Here is a 24,144-nt window from a genome sequence, read left to right as displayed (position 1 = left end):
CACCCATCCACTCTCTCTTTACCTCCGGCTGTTTCTGAGACCCAGCGATTAGAGAGCTGGGTGCTGTCCTGCTGATAAGGCCCAGAAGCCTCCCTCCGCCACCAATGGCTGTGTCCTCAGGGTGCAGCAGGGAGGAGGAGGGGGGGGGGGGGGGTGGAGGGAGAGAGCCCGGGGTAATATCCCTAAAAAAAAAAAAACGATCCTCACACCTCACTATTCACCATGTCATAGGTGGGGGGCCTTCTGCATTTCATGACTTTGAACCAATAGGCCTGCATTCTTTTCGCTGGATAAGAGCAGCGAGCGAAATGAGTAAAAGACATACAGCTCAGCTTATAACACTATGCATCGGGGGCCCTTTTTATGAGTTGAATTCCACATTCTGGAGTGTGTGTTTACAGCACCATCTGTTAGATTGTGTACACTTATCACTGGAAATGTAGAGGACAAACGCTGGTGCTCAAACGTGGATAAGCTTCATTTCATGAGAGCCTCTATTGTCTAAATGTCTATCCAGCTGCCACAAAAGGGAAAATAATATAGCACAGGTTATTCACACAGAGTAATTTAATATAATTAGAACACATTTGAAAAAACGTTGCTTTCCATCATTTCCTCCGTCTACGTTAACCCTGGCTTTTCTATGTCAGTGCACCTAGAACTGGATCTCAAGGTGCTTCTCTGTGTTGTTCTCATTGTCAACAAACACACGGTTTTAGTGTTGATTATGTTCTTTTCATCTGATTTGTTGATACCACACAGCACCATCCTTATCCTTGAACAGCATCATGAGAGCATTTATATTATTTTTCTTTGAATAGAATATTGGAATTGCAAAGATTTGTACTAATGGATCATGTATATATATATATATATATATATATATATATATATATATATATATATATATATATATATATATATAAGCAACTTTAATTCTGGAGAGAAAAGTGGAAGTGATGCCCCAAATATTAGCATACCATCTACATTGATAGAATTGATAACAAGAGGGTAACTTAATCCCCAAGGTGTTTAAGAAGAAGGAAAAAAAAAAAGAAAAAACTTGGCCAGGCTTACCTCTGGGGTCAGGGAAGGTCCAATGCCATTAATTTTAAATGAGTGGAATGGATTTGTGGTAATGGAAACCCAATGGCTCCAGACAGCATTGGGGCTTGGTGGCGTGAAGACACCGAACGACGATGTGATAACCTGACCACTCGACTGTATGAAGTGGAAAAAGTCAAGAAACTGATTTGGGTTTTCTGCCCACCCCGCCCATCCCCTCCACCACCACCTCCCGCATGATATGAAAGCCTCCAGCGTAATGCACGAGAAATCCATTTGGAGTCATTCGGGTGTAACAGAGCTCAAGACTTCAGGTAAACCACCTCTTTTGGTTTAAAATAATACCCATCTAATTTAAGACTTGTCGGATTCAGCTCATCATTCAACGGCAACTAGTCAAGCTTGTAAAACAAGTAACCTCGGACGGCGGGAAAGAGCAACTGCAATTTTGTCAATTATGAATCTTAAACTGTAAAGTTCAGGAGTTTTGGAATGGTGAACATCGCGACCGCTGATACGCGAGGGTCGGAGAAAAAGCCAATTTCTAGTGGTAAGCTGCTGCCATTCATGTGCTTTAAAAAAAGCCGTGACAGAGTATTCCCATACATGACATTGTTGTTGTCGTGTAGACTTCATAAATGCGACTGTCCCTGTCCACTCCATGTGAGAAAAAAAAAGAAGAAAACCCCAAAAAAAATCTATTATTCTGTGGCATAAAATATAACAATACAAAAGTAATGGCTGTTTTCACTTCGCATGTCGCTTGCTCACACCCTGAAAACTGTGAATGTGAAAAACAAACTGAAAAATATCTTCACAGTGCCACATATTCCCCATATGCCACCATAAGGCAGGCTATTATCTGATACATTTTTTGAGGCATTGTTTTGATGTCCACCCAACAAGTTGTAGTTTAACTTTCCATTTTGGAGAAGAGAGGAGCAGATTAGGCTTTTTAAAAATGAATGTGAATACAACTCTTCATATAAAATACGATAAAGAAAAGACATTGGGTGGGATGGTACTGTGTGTTTGTGTGTTAGGATGTATTTTCTGAGAATACAGATAATGTATTCAACTTTTCCAATTTAACCAGCAATTTAATTTGGACTGAAATTGCCCTGATATGACTTTTGTAACTCGGGACAGAAAACATATGTACTTTATAGCACCACTGATTTAAATAACTACCTTGGTGACTAGTTTAGTCAGATCTAACGACAGGTAAGGGAGATAGATGTACATTTGTGTGTGTGTGTGTGTGTGTGTGTGTGTGTGTGTTTGTGACACTTTTTATTGGTCCAATTAAAAGCTAAATATTTGATTTAAATCCCTCTTGTAACCTCACACTGCTCCACTGTTTATGTTTCACTGTGACATATGTCAAAATACAGACGCAAACAAAAATCCATCGATCTGTCCATTATCTCTACCTCTTTATCCTGCTCCAGATCGCAAGGGAACGGAGCCCATCCCCAGCATGCAGTGCATGAAAGATGGATCCTGTGTATTTTGTTGTTGTTATTCACAACGCAGGATGACCGAGATCTGCACCGAGGCAGAAATTGCACGCTGACCCTTTAGAGTCCTTTTGGTAATGAGTGTGTAATATATCTTTTTATGTGGGTGGGGTGGGAGGAGGGAGGGGGGGGGTAATGTAAGAGTTGTCCAGATTGAAATACCCCACTTTGAGCGATGCAGCTCAGAGGCTATTACACCGGTAGGGCTACTCATTCCCTCCCACCTTGCTTTTGACTTAATTGAATCAGCCGGTCCCCATATCAGATATTCCTTAACGGAATACTGAAACCTATCCACCCTTTTCCTAATACCATTAGGGGAAGCAGGAGAGCAAGATGGATGCTTTAATCCTGCTGGTTCAGAGCACACAAAAGGAGAGCGTGCCCTGCAGTAAGACATTAGCAACAACATTCACTGCCGAGCCACAATATTCTTCCGAGCAGAAGACATGCCCTCTCACTGCCTGACTGAAAGCCCCAATAACGACAGCTCATTTCCTGTGGACAACATTGCATATAAATAACGGAAACAGCAACTCGTTGCACAGCTTGTTATAGGGGAAAAGGGGGGCAACAACTCTGCAACATGTTACAGTTGGCAGCACCTTATTTCAATGGTTCGACTACAGCATTTTATCCACCTGGGTCCAGTACGTTTATACCATCTGTTTGTGAACCCGGCAGATATGCAGGAATGCATGTCCAATTTGACACAATGGTGATGCAGAAGAATGAGATTCAGGCGAACCTCCAGCTGCTGAGGTATTGTTATTTCCCTATCTATTTTCTGCTGTGTCAAACTTCAGCTAAGCTAAGGTGAGGTCCATTATTTCTGGCCAGCTCAGGCACAAACTAATCCTCTTATTTGGGAGGTCAGCGGCGATCATTATACAGAGGGGTGCCATTACAGTGTACACTCCACTGAGCAGATTTCCCCCTTACATAAATATATGACTCAAGAGACTGCTCTTACTCTCCTCTCCAATTTATCCCTGCTCCGACTTCTTAGCTCTTGTCCTCCTCTTTTTCGCCTCTCTAAACTTTACCCTCTTCTTATCACGACCTTCTCAAGCCCCTTCTTCCATTTAACCTTTTCATTTTTTTTCCACTCTCCCACACATCCCTCTTTTCCCACCCTCGTTTTTTTTTTTTTTTTTTTTTCAGGATGCCCAGAGTGGCGTATAATTGAATCAGCGGAAAATGCATGAGCAGGAACAATTAGCTCAGTCACTCAGAATGTGGATATGGCTGTACAGTAGGATAAACAGAATGATAATGAAAAAATAAAGATAGAAAAACAGGACGATAAGCCTGAACTGTATGGGCACCAGAACAAAGGGAAACACACAGCTTACAGAGTACACACAATTTTGTTCCCACCGACCCCTGACAAAGATGGGATGCTCTCGTTATGCATTGCGTGCATGTAATTGCTGTCACATTGTCCAGCTTGCCAAAAACACTGCCGATCCCTAACAACATTAATGTGATTTTCATCGGTATGACACGTGGAGGATTTTATTTTGTGGGAACGTGAATTTACATCTGAGAGGGTAACCGGAAAGTAAAAAACACATGGAATTCAGTCCACACATTGTTTAAACATTTCAGCCGGCTCATGGCGCTCGGTGAATACTCAGAAAAGGTTACATACAGGAACCAGAACAAGTCTATGCTACATTATTTAGCAATGCATCAAATATTTTGAGATAGTTCCCTGGAAAAGTGAAAAAGTGATGAAACATCGATGGATGAACACATCTTTTAAGAATATGGGAGTGTTGGATATCTGTACCAAACTCCACGGCGATCCACCCCACAAAAATCAATCCAATAGACTAAAAATATCAATATCATGGTCACTTAACAAGAAGTCATGAGAATTCATCCACTGTTGGTCATAGACATCTGGATGAAGTTTCCTCCAATCCAATAGATGTTGAGATATTTAAATCTGGAACAAATTGGTTGAATGATTGGTTCCAACTGACCGACAATGCTATCCCTTGAGCCATGCCGCTGCTAAAAAAAACTCCACAGACAGGGACTGCAACCATGTTTTGGGATGGGAATCCTTGTTGGATTGATCCATGAGCTTATTTAGATCGTTCATTTGCATGATAAAAATTTCTTTATTTGCAGAAGTAGTATCTTCATCCCTCAAGTCGCCATCATATTTGAGGCTGCAACCTGCTGTGAAACCGCACATTAATAACAGCCCCTTGGTCCTGCTCAGGCTGTTATATAAGTGCAACAAAGCATGACTCTGCTGAATTTATGAATATGAATGGCAAAACAAAAAAAAGCATCACCTTTCTTCCAGGGGAAGGAAAAGAATGGAAAAAGCTTCTCTTTTGTCTCAAAAATATACATCCTGCTCTGTGTGCAGCTGACATCGGCAAAGATGGACCATAAATACTTCATAAATACCAATTACCTCAAGAAGTAGGCATGGAAAAAAGAGCAGCCATTTCAGCCAATTATGAGGCTTCTCTCTCAAAGGGTGGGGAAAGATGACTCTTCCCTTTCAAGCTTCCCACTGAAAGGAGAAACCTCTATCATGTTGCGGAGCCTAAATAATGTTTCCCTCCACCTTCATGTCAGGGATGAAAGGCCCCAAATGTCCTTTGAGTGAAACCCCCAGAGGACTTAACATGCATCAATAACATTTCCATCCTTGAAGATGTTTGAGGGGGGACTACACATTATCTTCTCGCCGACTTTGAGGATCTTCTCACATCCTGTGACTTTTATTTACCCCAATCTCAAAGGTCCTTCCTTGCCGTGGCAGAGATGGAGATAGAGGGGAAGAGAAAGAGAAAGAAGAACAAAAGAAAACAGAAGGAGGGAAAGGCAGAGTCAGACAGCACATTGTAGTGTGTGTCGCCTGCTTAAAATAGGACAGCTGCCTCTTGAAGGAGCCATCATTCTTCATAGGGGTAGCCTGTCTTCATTTCCACCCTCGGCAAAGCACACGGGGCTTAACACACTTACGTCTGAGGATTTGCTGCACTTGAAGGTGGCAGCAATTCCCTAGACTGCAGGCCGAGGGAGCAGTGCAAAGCCACCCCACAAAAAGCCGGCCGCTTTAACAAGTTCAACCGAGGCTCTATCCAGAGCTCCTCCTTCTGCCGGAGCAAACTTTTGGGCCTGACTTGGCTTGAGAGCCAGCTTACAGTATGTCCTAGGTCTGACGTCCTAGGACATTTGTATGTATCTATGAAAGAAAATGATGAACCTCTGAGGGAGGAAAGGCAGATGGCATACAACAAAGGTCTGACCAAACATGAGACATCGCAATGAGCATCCCAGAAGAACCATTATGATTTTCTTTAAATTACAGTACACGTCCTCACAATCTGGATAAAAACTGCTTCAAATGTAAGAGTCTTTGGTGCATTCCCAGTAGAGAACAGCACTGGTACAGTAGGCACTCAAAAAGAACAAAACCAGCACACATTTACCAAAGCTCTGGGAAACGGTCTAAATAAATCATGAAGCCATTTGAGCATATTTCTGGCTTCGCTACAATAAGACATGAAATACACTCAAGCAAGACGCAGCACACTTGAGTGCTGAAACCATTGCAGTTTCCGATAAGTTTTTGTTTCAATCGTATTAGTCCCATTTTCTTATATATGTGTCTCGGTAGCAATTTTGAGAATCAAAAATTCTGCTTGACTGACTGGAATGGGTTCCTCGCTCAATTCTAAGTCATTTAAATTCAGGAGGGATGTTTCCATCATGTACAGATACAGACCACCATTGAACCATAAATTATTCATCCAGTGGTCCAACACCTGTTCAAACTATACCTGAGACGTAGTGTCTTGAGAAGAGGGATTTGGAGCTGCTCCAATGTTGATTATTTAATTGTCAACTTTTGCTGTAAGTGGCCTCCCCTATGTTCAAATTAAGCTTGTGGCATTTAACGACAAAGCTGTGATTATGAAGAAAAGGTTAGCATATATTGCATCGGCTGGTCCCACAAAATGACACGGTGAGTCATCTGCAGCTGAGCAGCTCACAATGTGTATGATTTGTGTGAGCTAATTAAAGAGCTTGAGTGCGAGGCTGGTTGCTTCCTCCACAGAAGGCAGGTGGGGTCGGTGACAATATCATTTGAAGTGACCATCAACACACACACACAGAGCGCCCTCACTTGCTTCCACAGAGAGCTTAATTTCCCAAGGAGTGGACTTTTAACTTTTGGGGATGGTGGTCACTGTGATATCTCTTCAAACCAGACTGATAAAACGGCCTAAAAAAAAGCACAGTTAAATCGTTGGGTCCACAGAACCCAATGGCTCTTTGAAGAGAGAATATCAGTATCCCTACTTTGAATGAGGCTGATTAGATCACTGGCATTTTGCCTTGTGGCACATCCTGGCATTAAGCGCACAGTGTATCTTTAAAGCGTTACTTAAAGAACACTTTCCAGTTCCACTTTCAGCTCCACTCAGCGTCCCTTGGTGTATAGCAACAGAACTGAACATTTGCACAGCTTGTTCTGGCAACATGACTGACTTCCTTGCATTTCTCCAAACTGACAACCAAATGAAAATAAGGCCGGAAAACAATAAGAATGTCAGAGAAAATAACAATAAGACACGGTCCTAACCAACCCTTGAACACCATATTGCGAGGCAAATTACTGTTGAGATGACTGAACTGCCAGATGTGCCTCTCACACTGCAGCATCACAGAGAAGGAAAAAAAAAGCCAGCATATGCTCCACGCTGAGGATAACATAACTGGTAGAGACCACTGGTAAGCGGATTGAGAGAATTCCCCAGGCATACACGGCCTACTTCGTACAATATGGTGAGGGTATGCTCGGACTGCAATGATGAGCCAACATGATGGTCTGCAATAAATTAGTTGGGGATCTATGGTGCAATAACTTGTAGCAGATCAAGGGAGCGGACATGATGGGATATGCTTCATCTGTCAACCGTACTTCCCATGATGTTACAAAGATCTGATTTGTCTTGGGCTGTTTGAAATGGCAATAATATTAGACGTCTAACCACTTGGTGTCAACATGGGCGATTTGGCAGTTTTTGAATGCTTTTTTTTTCTCTCTCATAAGGCTGAGAAAGCAAAAGAAGATTCTGTTGTGTGTAAAGATATTACAGCTCTATGTTTTCAACAATACCTGAAAACGCTCTGCAAACGGGCACGTGCGTGTACAGTGCATTTCTAAAGAAGAGATTAAAAACCACAACACAAAGCCGACTGAAACTTTTGTTGCTCTGCTCGGATACTAAACAAACTGCCCATTACTGGCCGGTCTATTTTTGACTTTCCCTCCTCCCAGTTGTGGGATCAATGCACTTCAGCGCCGCAGCCTGTGTTCTCAATTGTATGTGGTCCCTTGGCAAAATTGAATTGTGGATGTCCTCGTTCACCCCGGTCTGAATCATCCATGGCCTTATCTATTTTTGTAAATTACAAGCGAATGTATTGGATTCGACATGCGTTCATTTAATTCCTCTTCCTTATCCTCAGGCCACATTCGGACCCCTGATCGGATATCTTAGAGCCGGGCCTTTTGATCCCCAAGAAACCTATTCTGTTTGTCAGATACAAGACGCCCGCTGTAGTCTGGAATGATCAACTGTCAATACGTAACAAAGGAAACCCAATAAACCACAAAAGATTTCAAACTGCAGCCCAATGATTCGTTTGGCGCTGAATCATCAAAGCCGAAAAAAGACACGCTCACAGACAAGCGAACAAATTAATTTCTTTAACGGTTCCTGCAGTTGACTCAGCCTTTACGACAGACATCTGTCTCTTCTTCACAAAGCTCTCACACATTGTTTCTCGCTTTCTTTTGTCTTCCAAGATAGAGATATGCTCAAACACAAATGGTGTCAGCCCGAATCCACATTGTTGGAACAGATGTTCACACTGACATGAGCTTTGTTGATGGATCTCAGTTTGGAGCGTGCTGCAAGTAATGCTAAACAATATGTGCAGATGTCTAATTTTGCAATAAACCATGTTTCTGTTTTTTTGGTACTGGTTGAGAGAACTAGTTGAACAGATTTGTGTTTTAAAATATAAGCAAGATGGAAGTAGAGCAAGTGTCTTAAGGGCATGTGCACGTCATGTGAAAGGGTTTCAAGATATTTTAATGGGTTTTTATGGAGTTTTAATTGGGTAGTAAGAGGTTTTAACAACTTGCTGGGGGAACTGGAGCACATGGGTGAAAGTGAGTGAATGTGCTCTCCAGTCTTATCGTGTTATGTTAGCCTGTCATTCAATTGGGGTTGAGTACTCAGTATGACAAGCGAGAGTTGTTATTTCTGTAAGTCGACTTACAACAAACCTGTACAGCTGTGTCAATCTCATCCCTGCTTGTAGCCATTGGCACATTTGCTCTCACTATTTTTCATGGATTTTGCTATTTTGGTGCCTCTGACTCGCTCAGGAAGAGCACAACACCAGACCTGTTTGGATCACGGAAAATATTTGGAACCATCCAAATGGTAAGCACACGTGTTGCACAATCAGAAAGCAAACTGATAAACTTTGAGTGGCTTCAACTGTCTATTTTTTCATTTGCACAACTGCTGAAAAAGTCACATCAGTCCAGCTGTTGTCCTGCTCTCTGCTGACACGGCGTTGACTGGCTAAGTTTCACCTTTATTTGAAACGAGTGGACTTGTTGACTGTAGCTCATGGTGCTTATGTTGGGCTGTTAGTCAGGATACCTTATTGAAAAGTAAATTATAACTGTAAGTGTGCATCTGGCTCAGTTAATCTGGCGGTGCAGTAATTTATTTTCCGGTCATGCTGATCTACACCGGTCAGAGAGATGTTGACTGTAGGCACTTAGTGTGGAGAAGCAGCCAGAATGAGCAACACTGGCTGTCACAGATGCTGCCAATCGAGGCTGTCCACACAGAGACTGCTGTACACCTGCCATTCTGGCATATTCTGCATCCTACTCTAATTCAATTTACCACTCAAACCCATTTTAGAGCCTGTCACACATTTTCCCAGCCGAGAGGCAGTTGCATCAAGAAAGCCTGAAGGGTGTTGGTAGATACAGGATGCTATGAGGCATGTGTATGTGTGTATGTGTGTGTGTGTTGCTGGGAGTATGGAAAAGAATAACATAACCCTGTATATTTCAGGGGAATCTACCGAAAGAGGCCTTGGTTTCATTAGAGAATAGATTAGGGGGAGAAAGTCAATATCCAACAGCTTTGCATTTAAAGCCCAATTTACAAAGGCGTTAAGATTACAGGCATTGATACAAAAAACAACATATGAATCCGGCTTCTTTTGTTTCAGTAGAACAAAAGAAGAATGGACTACTGTAATGAGACAGGACCTCTGTGGGATTTCTGAGGTCACCGCAATCAGCTCGCAGTTGATTTGTGTAAAGATGTTTATTTATTTCACGATACTATTCTGGTTGTCCTTAATGAGCGATTTGGTTCATTTGAAAATCTAAAACAACATCATGTACAAGACAGCCCGAGGCTTTGAACACATTTGAAACAGATCATCGAAAATAAAAGCACAGCAATGTCTTCAGGCCTATTTCTATTGTGGTCCTAATAGAGGAGGTGCTAAGTGGGTTGCAAGCAGGGAATGGGGGTGGAGCGGCTGACAGGCAGGCAACGGGAAAGGAAATCAATCAATCAATGTACATAACAGACTAACAGCAAACCCCTCTTCCCTGGCACCTTGCAACTTAAGAAGATGCAGAAACCGAAAATGTAAAAGCAAGTCAAATATATATTCTAAAAGTGGGTGTATGGACAGGCTATTCATCACCGTGAAGGTCAGCTATAGCCTAATCTACTTAAACACACACACCCAATACAAACATGAAAAATATGGGGGGTGTGTGAGGGGAAAGTCTGAGAACAGCTCCAGCAATATTGTTTTGAATATATAATTAAGGTGGATTATTACACAGGAACAAGCTGAAGTTATCAGATTACTCTCTAATGGACGATGCTTTTCCACTTTACCCTTCCTCCCACTGTACTAACATGAAGCCCAAATATCCGCTAGCTAACTAGTACCACGTCGACTGGAGTTTCTTATTATAAAGCCCATGTCCATAATGTGGATTATTCACATTCATACTCTTTGAATTATTTCGGAGCAGTACATTACAGCTGTCAATCATTACGTCACAGCGCCTTTTTATAGTATTCAAATTAACATGCAGGGGGTCTATGACATTAACTGTAGCCAGCCAACGGGGGGTTATCAGGATGTGTTGCCTTCACCTTTGGGAAGCTGTCATGTTGTCCATCTTAATATTCAGCAGTGTATGCTTCAAATGCACGTTTTTTTAATATTTAATGAATGAATTATAACAGAAAGCTGTTTGAAGGTAACTTTCTTTCAGAAAGAAAAAAAACAAAAAAACAGGCTGCATTCAAAATTGACCTCCTCACGTCTATTCCGAAGCACTTTTCCTTGACCTCCATTGAAAAAGTCACGGGGTAAAAGAAAGATGTGAAGGGGAATTCATGAAGGAGTTCAAAGCATCCGACTACACTTTCACTGAGCTACTTAATTGTGGTGCGACAACGGACGTGGCTGAAGTGAGGCTCGCATTGTGAAATATGGAGTACAAAAAGATCACGTGATACTTCACCCCATGTATTATATTCAAAGTTATTATGCAGGCTAGATAAAGAGCTCCTTCAGTGGCACGATGCTTCACTTGCTTGCGGCGGGTACAGAGCTGAGATACCGCAGGTCCTTCCTTCCTGCTGCAATCACACATTAGTATCGTCCAACCCAAAAACTGACAATTCAGGCATGTGCAATATTAATTAAACTGTTCAATATCGACATTTCCTATGGGCACAATGTTAACTCAACTTATTTTGACTGTTAAATTATTGATTGTACATCAATCTTGTCAAGTAATGATTGTTGTTATTGCTCTATCCCCTTCGCTGCTGTACGTCTGTAAATGTCCTCGCCCTGGAATGAAGGATTGTCTCATTTTAAACGTGGACACTGGGGAAAATATTACTTCATTACCGAGGTTGGAATTTAAATTTAAAAAATGAATATAAGCTACCAGTCACATTTATATGATGAATAATGAGTTGACTCTTTGAGTTACGGTGAAAAGGTATCTGTGTTGATTTCTTCCTGCTTCTTCTCCGACATGTTATATTTATGACTATATTTCATTTATGAGAACGTGGTCATTGAGAGTTTGTTATATTTACAGTTCATTATATTTCCTATTCTTGTTTTGTTTACTTATTTGTTGCAATTAATAAATACGTATGAAATGAAACTAAAGGAATGTCACTGTCTATTCACATTCATCAACATGAATCCCATTCATTTATGACGATGAAAATAAGTGTCAAACCTCTGCAAGGTAGGCGTACAGTTTGTTTTCAAGGACAGCCGAATGGTGCGTCCCTTCAAATGTTGCCGCCGCAAGGAATTGTGGGGCGGCTCAGTGTTTCCTATGCTAAAGAAGCTATAGAAGGAAGCAATGAAGCAACACTGCTGCAGCCATATGTTAAGACTAAAAAAGTCTGGCGAGTCTTCCCTTGGGAATGTCCTGAAGGTTCATAGGTTACACATCTGTCACACATGAAGACACACGACGCCAGTGAAGGAACACCGACATCAACCTCATCGCTGACATTGCACATTCCGACATTCAGAAGATGCAAATGCAAATTGACAGTGTGCTTCAGGGTGATGTGAACCCACTGGTCTCCAGGGGATTTTACAGCATGCAAAATGACACTTCAATATGTTCCCTATGTACAGTTGGATTTAATCCTCACAGCCAAAATGAATCACATACATTTCATTCTGTGGTGTGAAAAGTGTCAAAAAGACAACTTCCGTCATCCAGACAATCCGGATAAGCAAATACTGACATTTTTAGTAAATTATCGTTGATTGATTAATTATATTATCGCGCATGTCGCAAGCATATTACGCATTAAATCAGAAATGTGCAGCCAGATGAAAACATCAAAGCATTTTTTCAGAACGCTGGTGTTAGAGCCACAACAAGCTTATTAAAGCCTCTTTTTTTAATGCAGCGTACTGAACCAGCCGAATGACTAACTACAGTGTTCAGATGCACAGTGTCACTAATCCATATTAATCCAACATGACAGCGGGAAACTCTCTAGAATCAATATCTCTGATTTATTGCCATCCAACTTGGAGTGCCATTGCTCACAGTCTGAGAAAATGACAAGCAACACATCCAGATTCCATTGAGCCATATCACGAGAGAGCCTCGGCAACAATAATCGTGTTATACACTGTGAAGGTAGGTTTTTATTTGTATAGAAAAGCTATAATGAACAACCATCATGGCCTTTTGAGTACAGCCCCCGCTGAATAATGTAGGTTGTTTTAACATCACACATTTCCTTTGAACCAGGAGAATGTGAGCTTAGTGGTTTCTGCTTGACAGTCTTTCATTTGCTGGCGACCTGTTACCTGGCAATTGATCGCTTGATAGCCTTTCCTGTGTTGAATCATTCCCAAAGGTGGCACACACACACACACACACACATATAATAAGCCCCTTTCACACAACGATTTTGTAACAGTGCCATAAAGAAGATCCGGATTTGCTTGTTTACATTGAACCAAACCACGCTGAATTTTTTAGCATGATAGAAGCAAAAGAGTTCTGACGTGCACCATACCAGTCCAGGAATATAGCTTTATTTTTAAAGCACCATTCATACATGCAATGCAGCTCACAGAACTCTACGGTATGTCATTAGAAATGACACACAACACAAGTAAAACACAACATAAATCAGTTAATTAATATAAGATTTAAAAAAAATGTTATATGTATACAAAAGGCCTGCCTGAAAAAGTAGGCCTCCAGTTGTACTGCTAAATAATAGTAATATTGTGATATTCTGGCATAGCTACTTTGACGTCAGAGTATACTGCTGTCATTTTTACAATAACGCTGTGAAATTCATACAATACCAGATTTTACTGTGAATTTACCATCAACTATAAAACGATTGCTGGTCACTCACTGACTGATGTGTTTTGTTCTTGCATCAAGTTAATAATATTTACTTTTTTATACTTAAGGTAAAATAACAAAACATTGTACTTCTTGTTAAAAGTGATTAGTATGCATTATGACAATATTATAATGTATTACAACTACGTGCATTATAATGCACTATGATCCTTGTGAAACAAAGTCAATGAGATTTATGATACTAGACCTTAAGAATAATTATAAAAGCTTCATATTATTTTATTAGTATCACTACATATTGAGATAAAGAATAAGCAACAGTTAAGCGGCTCTCGAACTAATAAGTGTATAATAGTATAGCTGTGTAAGCATTATTAGTATGTTTATAATGCATTATAAAGAAAAGCATATGATAGTGTTAGCAGCAGCTTCACCTCTGGTTTTGTGGGCTGAATGAAGAACAGTTAAAATAGCAGCATAACTTAAGGGTTCTTGTTGAATGATAAGGAGTTAGTCCAAAATGTAAGATCGTGCCATTAAGATCTTTGTTTGTGACTAAAATAACATAAAAATCAATGTTAAAACAGGGGAGTGCAGGAGAGATAAGGCAAGAGTCATTTATAGTCTTTTTAAAAAGTTTATAGAGCGAGTTTTGAAATAGCTAAAGTTTTACCTCTAGCTTTTTTGGTATAGGTCAGTAAAGAGGGCATCACAATAGTCCAACTGGCTGGTTGATTCTTTGCTTCGTTAAGCCATTACTTTTGCAACATTTCTCAGGTGGAAGTATGTTGTCTTTCACTATCCCCGCTGCCGGCCTAATGGCGGAACTACTGGCGGTCTCTCCGATGCTGTGCTCATAACTTTTTCACAGAAAGGCGAGGTGGAATGATGGGGCAGTCTTAAACAGGCTAACCATCTCAGCTCCTGGACTTAAAAATGCCTCGCGTTCTGTGTCCGAACCTTTTATACAGAACAGCGAGGAGGAAAATAGCACACCAGTCCCGCTTTGAACCGGCTGTGTGAAACACACACACACACACATGAATATTATGAAAATTGGCTGCCATTTCAATGGCTTCCTATGAACCTCAATCCAGCACACGTCCCATATGTTTCAAAACCTCCCTGCTGTGGTGATAAGAAGCAGGCATTACAATTGTCATTTCATATTGTCACCCACCATCTTCTTTTTTTTTTCTGTTTCAATGTCCATCGCCCACCCATCTCTTGGTAAGGAGGAAAAAGTGTCAACTCACATGCAAGAAAGGAAGAAAAAATAAATCCAAAAAAAAAACGTGCTTTTGCAGCTATCAAAGCTGTCACATCAGCCATGGCTCGAGGCTAAAATAGGGAGTTGTTCTGATGGATACCTTTACCACATCCCCAGTTCAATTTGTTTGGCAGCTTTGGAAAGCCAGTTTGCTGTGCAAACACATTGTCCCGACCATTCCGATTCAACTAGCAAAGCATGAAATAACAGTCGAGGCCGTTTGGGAAGCCCTCTGTTTGCAGACGCGGTGAGTCAGCGGCAGTCTGAAAGCGCCGCCACGCACAAATAACGCCGGTCCGGATTTCATCACAGATAAGGGGCAACTCCATTTGTCCTTTTAGATGTTTCGCATTTTTATCAGTGGTGAGCTGATAGGTGTCTTTGTGTATATCTGAGTATACTAACTCGTACCTACTGAAAACGAGCTAATGGCACAATAAACTGCGCCTATATATGGCATCACACAGCTTTAAGACCATGCAATGACTGCTCCTACCGGACCACAGCGATAGCATGTTCAACACTGCTTTAAACAGACAACGTTGTAAGGATCTTATAAGCATATATTAACTTTATAGTTTGTCTTTTTATGGAGTAGAAGCAATTCAACACGGATGATATGCTGGCTTGGTGGAAAAAGACCATATTTCAGGAGTCTAACCAAAACCAAAAAGAACTCAAACTTTGAGTTGAGGGAACAAATGCTACCTTGTTTCCAGCTAATGAGACTCCTTCATGCAGCACTCTGTGATTTAACCACACAGTCCACAGGGAGAGGAAGTCAGGGTGAATTGATGGGTCAACAACCTTGGAGTGTAACACGGTCATCATTTCCTGTTTCCTACTGAGAGTCACTTCGGATTCATTTAAACCAAAACCACAATTGTGTCTTAAAAGGGGTCTATTCAGATTTTGGTGTCATACAATGGTTGAAGTCAGGGGTAGGCAACAATCATTGGCACAAGAGACATAAGCGTGGAGGAGGCATGGAAATGTCTTAACCACTCTCTTATCTGCAGCCATGAGTAGTTGATATGCCTGTTAATTAGTAGTTTGATTGATCGGCCTATCCTCGCTGCCTTCTTTGTGGTATTTGTTAAGTTTATTGCCGATGAACAAGATTGTTGGAAGGACGGATAATGAATTCAATTCAGATGTGGATGTTTTATTGAGATGGCAGCATTCTTGTACAGGGCTCTCACATATAGACCTTCTTTGACTCTTCTTCTGCCATCTTTTATGGAGTGGTCTTCTGGAGCAGCAGCATCACGACAGCTGACGGGAGGAGACTGACAGGAATAGACTGAACACGCTGGTAGAGAAGGCCGGCAGTGTGCTGGGGTGTTCACTGGATGCGGTGGAGGTGGTGGGAGACAGGAAAATGATGGCAAAGCTATCATCCCTGATGAACCACACCTCCCACCCCACTCCCACCTCTGGCAGCTCTGCACAGCTCCTTCAGCCACCGGCTGATTCATCGCTGGTGTGTGAAGGAGAGATAACCGCAAGTCCTTCCTTCCTGCCGCCACCAGGCTGCACAACCAACTGAGCTCCCAGTAGACCACAAAAACACTTAATTACACTTCAATCACTTTAACTGGTGCAATAAGAATACCTTTTAAATACTCTTTATTCTGTCTGTATATATATATATATATATATATATATATATATATATATATATATATATATATATATATATATATATATGCTATTGTGGGTTCTTTATGGTTTTTATTACTGGTTTACTGTTCATTTGTATTGTTTTTTATGCTACTGTAATCCTGCAATTTCCCCTTTTCAGGACTAATAAAGGATTATCTTATTTTATATAATTGCAACGTCCTGACTACAATTTATTATTATTGTTTTTTCATGTTACCTGTTTTTTTGATGTGTTGGGAAAAAAAACAATGATGTGATGATTAAACTTAATGTTCACCTCCCTTGCAGCTCTTCATATAAAGGGTATTTTCAACATATCTTTTTTTCAACACTATTCTTCTAAGCCTGTCAACAACATGAGCAGCTACTTGAGGCCGGGCTTCATGTCTGACTGAACATCTGACTCATTGACCAGGGCCATGAAGGATGACAGTTTAATAAGCAACTACCCGGAAGACCTATGCTTCCCCTTTTTGTCTCCATTGGCCCATTTGTTTCCCACCAACCTGTGTCAAGAGCTTGCACTAATGTGAACTTGAGATCTCAAAGGCTGCTTCAGCCTCAACTCTTCCAGTCTAAAGGGGCTTATTTGCAAAAGTTGCGACATCCAGCGCTTCCTGCTTGGAGAGCTATACCTGCCAGCGATCTCACTTTTTGCCTCAGTTTGCCACACATGTCTCCTCATGCGGCACCGTCCTTGAAATGCAGTAACAACATCCTGTCTCAAAAGCCAACATGTGCCAGCAGCAGAGGAGAAAACGAGACTTGGGCTGACGTTTATTTTTCCTAAAAACCTGTAATTTAGCTCACCCGTGATGGTCATGTGTGGGGCATGGGGTAAATAACTTTTTGCTTTAATGGAAGCTCAAACTATGTCAGATGACCCATTAGACAATTGGATAAAGTGGCTGGGAAGAGCCCAGATGTACGTGACAGTTTTCAGAACAAATAGATGTAATTGTGATTTAAAAAACGCAGCAAATAAGGATAATTACAGTTCAAGTGCTTGTCAAACCACAACATCCAGAAGGCTTGATATCATTGGGGCGAACACATGGATGATGGAACATATAGTATATTCAAGTATAAAAAGCATTGTCTTTGGTTCTGGTTTGTTTATCCGTGATTTTGACTTACAAGAAAGGAAGAATATATTCATATAGACTGACCGGTCGTGTGTCTCTAAATGTTAAGCTTTTAGCATGTTTGTTTTTTAACGCTGGTCACAGTTATAACATTGTGAATTCAAACGAAACTACTTGACTTACACAATTGACATGTTCTTCATAGGCCATTGGGTCAGACACGGCAGGCCCCGCCCACCTGTTCCCACGTACCAGTCCACTTCCATTCATTCCCCAGCAGACCGTCAATTGTGTTTCTGCTTAATCCTTCGGCCCTTTTCTCTGCCTATTATGATACCCAATCCATATTTTGGACTCCTGCTCGCCAGCCGGATGCCTTATTCAATAAGTTAAACATTTTATTTTAACCGGCCTGGTCTCACCTTTTTGGGTTCAAACCGAATTTTGCAGAGCCTCGACAAATAAAGATTTTAAAAGTGTTAAATGATAATTCAGAATGTTTTCGGTGTCTTAGTAGAGCCAGGTTCCCCCGAGGGTTCTCCACTTGCAAGAGAAGGTTATTTTCTGTCCTTCGCTCCAATAAAGCTTCAGTCTTCAGATTCAGCTGCCCTTTTCCACCTCCGTCTCCTCTCATATTGATGTCAATAACACTGAGCCGAGTGATGGAGAACATGTGGAGGTGTGAGACTTGGAAGCTACTTCACCAATGTGCAGGGTATTCGGTCAGTAAAATACATCTCTGCAATAAGTACGACATTATACTGTAATAAGTACCTTTGTACCGCGCGCACCACCTTATATACAGATGATACTTTTATAGCATCGTTCCCGCCGTGTTTGTGTTCTGAAACATCATAAGAATACACATGTCTTATCAGGTTAAACAAACGCAGAGAGGCCACAAACAGATAAGGGCAGACCAGCCCCTCGGCTGTGATGCCAGAGATTTGACCGGCTGTCTTAAATTAAACATTGGTGAAGATATGGATTACACATTGGTGAAGATATGGATGCTGCTTCTGGGGCCCTAAGTTTGAATATCCCTCAGTCAATCTCTGAGACAGTGTTTCGACCCTCTCTCTCTCTCTCTCTCTCTCTCTCTCTCTCTCTCTCTCTCTCTCTCTCTCTCTCTCTCTCTCTCTCTCTCTCTCGAGGCAGCTCAAAGAGAGTGAATGTCAGCAGAAAACATTAGAGCTCAAACGGTCAATAAGTTCTCTAAATAATTGGTAAAACGCATGGGCTGTCTGTGCCCTGGAGAACCGGGACAAATCACAGTTGAAAAAATGATCTGCGACGATGCTCGGATTATGGTTTGGTTTAGGTCTGAATCAGAGTATTACTTAATTACTTAATAATTTCCATGTTAAACAGAAGAGGGTTCAATCATGGAGTCATGAATGATCTTATATTTCATGTTTCATTGTCTCACAGTTGGTTTTGCTCCACCTGTTTTCTCTTGTTGCAGTCCATATTTATTGTTTAGCATGTGTTTTGTGTTGAGATTTATGTATTTTAAAGGCCCATCTTGGGACGGGCATTAGTTACAATATGTGCTGACGTTTATTGACTGAAGTTGTCTAAAAGAAGCATAATTTTTCAATGACAGATGTAAGTGCATCTCCTCAAGATATGAGACGTAATCTACTCGCTCTTAATTTTGCCAATATGTGTGCGCGGGTAACATTAATGTTCACCAGCCAAAAAAAAAGACCACAATTACTGCTAACAACACAAATTCTGGCTGGATCTCAAAGTTGCTTCCATCTTCACTGAGAAGAGAAATCACAGAAAGATGCTATTTGAGTTAAGCGAGAGCGAGAAAGACGAGAGTGAAGTCACCCCCTGGCCGGATTCAATACTGATCTTAGTAAACATAAATAGGCTTGGATCTGTTACATCCACACATGGACACTTGACAAGAAGACTATTGATCAAATCCCACCTAAGGGATACAAAAAAAATACAGGATAGATAAGAACACATAACACTTTTGGTAGACTATTGCATCCTGAAATAAAGCCAGATCTGGAGAATAATGGAGAATGGTATTAAGACGTCTATTTTTAAAGAGGTTAATCAGCAATATGACAACTCAGAATACATCTTTTCTGTAAAGCATGCAAAGTAATATTATCCCCGGTTATTTTTAGAGATGGTTATGAGTATCTAAGGTCATGTTTCCCTTGTGACCAGAACTTTATTTATTATGTTTCGATGCAACAATGAGACAAAGGTAATAATTTCAATGGGGACATTGAAAACTGGAGTTTGTCAGTCTGGGATCGCAAAAGGTCAGAATTTAAGCGTATGCAAAACAATTGTCTTCATAATACGAGTGGATGACATTACTTTCCATATTCACAAAGTAGAATATATATAAAAAATTATGATTAGAGCCTCTTTTCTTAAAAGTATAAGTTTCATTTGGTTTTTAATTGATCTACACATGTGATAATATCTATATCTCTATATCTATATATTTCTCCTTCGGAGTGGAAACTCCAATCCCAAAATTCCCTAACTTTGGAAGGGACTTCCGATTTGGTATTCATGGCTGCTTCCCCAACCTGGTGGAGGAAGCTCACAACATGCAATCAAATGCAATCAAATGCAGAAACACAGCATTGCTGTCTCACACTGGTCTGCCATGTAGTGGGGTCTAATTAAAGCTACGACCCCCGATGTATCCCTTCCTCCTTCTGCTGTGGAGGACTGCTGAGAGGGAGCAAACCCTGCGAGTGCAAAGACAAACAGACTTATTAAGCCAAACAGGCCTATGGTGCTGCTTGATAAATGACAAGATAGAAAAGGGAAAGTAGTGGGGGAGCGTTTGATGGTGGAGTAGAGGAGGAGAAAGTTCTCCACCAGGCAAACCACTCACTGGGTTTATACAACTGGCTTATTAATGCACAAATGGCAAGGCCTGAATCCCCCATTCAGATAGGCTCCCTAATGGAAGAGGGAGAAAAAAAGAGAAACATTCACTCCCAGGGCAACACTCTGGAGAGGAGAATTTTCCTTCTAAGCCTTGGCTGGCACCAAACCAATGCTGTAATTTGAGAGTAAATTACAGAAAAGGATGCAGAAGAGTGCAAGCAAAATGTTCTTTTCATTCTTTCGCAGTCACTTTAGTGTCTGCTAAATAAAATGATTCCTCAGTGCAAAGAAAGTGGCACGCCGCCAGACATTTGTCTGCAGAATAAGAATTCGGTGAACACGAAGCATACTTCCTGCTCTGTTCCCCGTTAGCCTTAATACCTTCTCTGCCGTGGCCGTGATTCGCCCGGCCTGACATGAACGTTAGTCTTTCAAAGTTCAATCAGTCATTCCAACCGCTTCCTGGTGACAGGCCAAAGAGAACAACATGGCCACAAATCAAAGGTGAACGGGGAGCCCCTCTCACATGAGCAGGCTGGGGAGATGTATTGCCAGAGGCTTTGAAATGCAAAAGAAGGAGAAGGATGTGTTTACATGATGACATTGTGTTTATCCATCAAAAGCAGATTCTAGAGCGAGGCGGCGGCGGCGCACTATTTGGAGATGGCGGATGACTGAGCACTCGGCAGAGCCTGGGTGGCACGCCAATCTAACAGCCAGGTCCCACTGGTGATGGAGGGCAACAATCCTATTTGGTGCCACATCTTTCTCCAGCTCCGTGTCTGCTTTCCGTCGTTCCTCCGCCAAACGAAACAAAATCCAGAGGCAGGGCTCGCTTTCCGCTGGCTGCTGCGGTGACCCGCGGCATGCTGCATGATCACATCCAGGACCATTTTCAATGTTTTTGCCATGGTATTGGAAGGGAACGCTCTTCAAACTTCAACATTCTTGAATCATGGAAAAACCTGCAAATGAGGAATTTTCAATATAGTTCCACCTTTTCTACATTGTATTGTTTCCCCACTCTGATTCAATCGGTGTATTGTTATCCTCAAAGTGCAGTTACTACAGAGCCCACAATATCCCACATGTTTGACATTTTGTGTCCACAAACTAGTTTCTTGTGGGCACAAGTGATCCCGATTCCAATCTTGACACAAGTGTGGAGAAATGATCCTGCACACAAGATATCAACTTGTACACACACATTATTATCTCGAGCACACACGGTAATAACTACAATGCACTGAATATGGATCTTGTGCAAAGACGGTATTAAATTGTATTAAAAAAAAAGTAGGATGTTTGGGACTCTAGTGCTTTGTGAACCTCAGTGTCTCACCTCAGTCGGAGAATTTTCCCTCGGCTTTGGGAATGATCCGTCTTTAAGGTTGAACGTGTGACACCATGGCATTTAAGATTGGCATACAGTGAGACGCATTAGACGCGAGGAAAAAGAAACGGGAGAATCCTCAACCTGTCATTTCCAAAGCTTCTGATGCCCCCCCCTACTCCTCACCCCCCACATGGCGCTAAAGATTAGAAAAAGGCCCCAGAAATATCAGAGGGTTTACCCTCTAATGCAAACATCACCGCGCGAGGATAAAAAACCAGGTGGTGGAAAAAGATGCAAATATGGGCCACACGCTCCAAAGCTGGACTACGGGGTAGCTCCGAGCTCATATTAGTCATGACTCGCTGGCAGCGTGCACTGCACGGATATACTGAGGCACGGTTTGACGGATGAACGGGCATTATGAAGAAAAACTGAGCGATGACAATGATGCTATCACTGACACGCAGTATAAAGTGACATATGATGGTGAATACAGTGATGATCCTATTTCATACATCGGGCCGCACTGTTTTCTGTTTCAGCTTTTCATGCTTTTTTTTATATATATTCAGTGGCAGCAACAGGATTTAGCTTTCAGCAGTCTGCAGCAAATTTGCTGTGTGGTTTGACGAACACATAGGAAACTGCAATCCGCTTCGAGGATGAAACGTGATTATGAATCTGAAAATATACTAAAGTGAACAAAAGGACTGGAGTCACCCTTACAGGTCCTATGTGAACGCCCGCCATGTCTTCATCCATCACATTTCACATTTGACACATTCAAGGTGGTGCAGTCGACACTCAGAGCCAAGCTTCTTATCGATGTAGAGCACCCTCTATTCTCCGACTTCACAAGTTGCGTTAGCAGAAAAGCAGATGGGAAACACTTCCAGGCAGCATTGTGTTAACTGACTAGCCATGCACGCCAAAATCTTCTTAGGTTGCATTACTTTTTTTACTACCTGCTGTGCAATGGCCTTAAAGATAAGGCTTTTCTGCACAGATTCTGCTGACATCATAGCTTATCACGGTGGAAATTAGCTTGCTGGGGCAGAGAGCACGTTACAGGAAGAAAAGGGGAAATTCACTGTTTACGCATGGTAACTCACTAAAGGGAACATATAAAAGACCTCGGCAAGATATGGCGGTCTGCGCTTAGAGGTGTGGGGAGTTCTTGCAAAGTTCAGTGGGAAATATATTTTCTTCCATATTTCCGCCTTCTGATACAAGTTCTATGACACTCTTCTTGTCTTGTGTTAGATCAGCTTTAGAAAATGGTGTGTACCAAAATAGATAAAGACAAACCCAGTGAAAAGGGTTTAGGGGACATTTTGTCTTGACATCTTGTAACCATGCTTAATCTAATATGGAATTTAAGGTCTGGACCCGATATTGCAATACTTCATAGATTACGGTGCAATCGATAGTAAATGAACATCTTTTGTCACATCCTTCATGCAAACAAATACACTGACACACACACATCAACACACACATTACTTGCCATTACAATAGCTTCTACATGATGACACGCATGTTAACAGAACTCGCCCTCGAGGCTTATTGGCAGTGCATCGACCTCTTCCCAGCAATGAGAGAGAAAGTATGTGTATGATCAGGGCTGTTAAGTTACTTCAACATATTCTTGCATGGCAAGTTAATTAACTGAAACTGCCCCAACACTAATTAGATATGAAGTCAATGTGTTGGAATCAAGGTATTCAATCACCCCAATCACTAAGGGCTAATGTACTATGTTGGCTTCGGTCTGGCCCCCATCAGGATGACACAGTTGTCTGACTTTGATGAAAGCAAAAAAGACAGAACATCATATGTCTGCTTATGAATATTCTTGAAACATGGGAGTCCTAATCATCCATGTTAACACTACCATGATCCACACCACACTTGATGTTTGACACCATTGATGCTGACATAGTCTTGGCTAGCCTAACCCAGTTTAAAGCAACATGACATATCCTCCAGGAATGAATGATACAAGAACAGAAAACATCATATGTTGGAGAGATTTTGTCTAAAAATGACAGTAGAAATGGGGTGACGCTGATAGTGAACACAGCTGATAAGGCATGTGAGTGTTAAGTGTTTACTAAGTCAGAATTATTGAGCAAAGGCGTTTCCATATTCCCTTTGGCGGCAACACCCCAAGTGGATTTAGAGTCGGTCTTTTGCCTCCATCCAAAGTTGTTTCACATCGCTCTTCATTCACATTGCCTAGTGGTGAAGGGGAAAAGCTTCACTGCATCATGACATCATCAAACTCTTCCTACGAGGCTCTTTTATTAAGAAGACCCTTGATCTTACCACTTAGT

At 41.5% G+C, this 24,144-nt stretch overlaps 1 protein-coding gene across 5 annotated transcripts in view; it reads right to left on the bottom strand.

The window, feature by feature from the left end:
• Positions 1-24,144, bottom strand: part of cadm1a (cell adhesion molecule 1a) — a 342,257-nt gene that overhangs the window by 109,747 nt on the left and 208,366 nt on the right. The window lies entirely within an intron of this gene.

This window comes from Clinocottus analis, unplaced genomic scaffold (assembly GCF_023055335.1).
Source record: "Clinocottus analis isolate CAN_PGR_092001 unplaced genomic scaffold, fCliAna1.0.p SCAF_5, whole genome shotgun sequence".
Taxonomy (NCBI): Eukaryota; Metazoa; Chordata; class Actinopteri; order Perciformes; family Cottidae; genus Clinocottus; species Clinocottus analis.
This window is presented reverse-complemented; position numbering and strand designations above follow the sequence as displayed.